Source organism: Pteropus vampyrus, unplaced genomic scaffold (assembly GCF_000151845.1).
Source record: "Pteropus vampyrus isolate Shadow unplaced genomic scaffold, Pvam_2.0 Scaffold183, whole genome shotgun sequence".
Classification (NCBI taxonomy): Eukaryota; Metazoa; Chordata; class Mammalia; order Chiroptera; family Pteropodidae; genus Pteropus; species Pteropus vampyrus.
In genome coordinates, this window is record NW_011888964.1 from 1,843,760 (window position 1) to 1,845,855 (window position 2,096).

Genomic DNA, 2,096 nt, shown 5'->3' on the forward strand with positions numbered 1-2,096 from the left:
TGTTGACACGTCACTTAGCTTCTGCCTCCACCTTCACATGGCCATCTTCCCTGGGTGTCTCTGTGAGCTCCTCTCCCTATAAGGCCACCAGTCATTGGATATTTTTAGGACCCATCCTAATTCAGTATGACCTCACATTAATCTAACTAATTATATCTGCAAAGACCTTATTTCCAAATAAAGTTACATTCAGAGGTTCTGCGAGGACATGACTTTTGGGGGACATTATTCAACCCACTACAGACTTATCTATGTTTGATATTATGTTATTTGTTGGTTTGTTTACTATTACATCACTCTACTAAAATATAAATTCTGTAGAGATAAGGCATTCAAATGTTCTATTACTTGGTGTATCACAGTGACTTGTGGGTGGATAAAAAAATACCTGTTGAAACAAAAAATTCTGTCTTAGGTATGAATACTGTAAACGACATATTTTTAAAAAATCAAACCTGAGAATCCAATATTTATTGTGATTAGGCTGCTATTTGGACTTATTTACACATCTTATTTTGTATTTTATATTTAACTTTTTATTGTTATTTCCTTCTTTTTCTATCTTCTTCTAGAAAGATTGAGTTTTATCTAAATCTATTTTTGTTTCCTTATATAACATAATTATTTCATGGTTCTCTTCAATTGAATTAGGCATTTTTACAAAGTCTAAAGTTAATCAATACTTTTATTCTCTCTCATAATACAATCGACTCTGTTAACTTCTACCCTGTTTTCAAACGAATCTAAATGATCATCTTCATAATTTTTATTCTTACAATTAACACTTATTTGAACTTACTTTATCTGGCATAGGACACTGGGCTTTTCAAATAGTGCACCTGCCTGAAATAAAAAAAGTAAAAAACCAGGTCGACGAATTCAAACCAAGATTCAGATACTCTCCGAAAATAAATGATACATTTGGAATACATCCCACTAAAGTGGGGAAGAATGTGTGGTAGCCTAACACAAAGCAATTTTTTAAACCCACTGATTTATGAATTTTATTTGTTGGCCTGTACTTACTGCCCTTCACGCTTTCTTTCTGCCCTCAATTTCTTTCATTCTGAAATGCATTTTTTTAAGGCAGCGTTTTTGAGTAAGAGCCTACGAAAGTGGATCCAAAAATGTCTTTATGTTTTCCCTCACTTTTGAATGGCAATATATCAGGCTCTGGAATTCTGAGTTGATGGCTATTTTCTTCGGAGCTTTGAGACAGTATTTCATTGTTTTACGGCATCTGCTGCTGCCGATGAAAAGTCTATTGACAGTCTATCTGCTGTTCCTGGAATTAATCTGGTTTTTTTTTTTTTTTTTTTCCATGATGACACTAGAATTTCTTTGTATTATCTCTGAGAACTTGTCATTCACCAAGACGGAGACTCATCTTTTTTCAGTGCTGAAACATTTCCTGTCCGAGTTTCCTCAGACACGAGCTCATCTCATTCTGTCTGTTATTTGAACTCCTCTTAGATGTATGTTGGACATTCCTCATCTCTACCTTTACTCTACCTTTATGTCTCTTTGCTACTGACTTTCTGTTTTTATTTCTCCTACCTGCATGATGAATCCATCAGATCTTCCAGTTTACTAAAAGTTACACCAACCATACCTAATTTCGGCCAAATTTATTCTACTTAAATTTAACTCTTTGTTTATTAGTGAAAGCCTAATTTTGGACATATTCAAATTTGCTTGTTTTTACCACATTTTTAATTGATTTTTATATTTAAACTTCAATCTCCTTTATCTCTTTAATACAATTATTTAATACTCTATTTTTTTTCACTATTTTTTTTTTCATTGTTGTTACTGTTGTTGCCAGCTCTTGAGGCTTTTATTCTTACATTCATTATATCTGATGCTCTGTCCTGGTAGCTTGTATTTTATGAGGCTGTTAAAAAAATGACCAGATTTTCTGTTTTATTTTGTTTGTGTTTTTGTTTTGTTTTTCCCCTATGGGCGGAGTTTCTTAATTCCTTCTGGAGGAGCCTTAGGTTTTCGATGAACCAGCCTAGGTTGTTTCGCTTTTGTTTTTTGACACCTCATTTTTTCGAGTTTTCGGTTCACAGAGAAAGTGAGAGGCAGGTACCGAG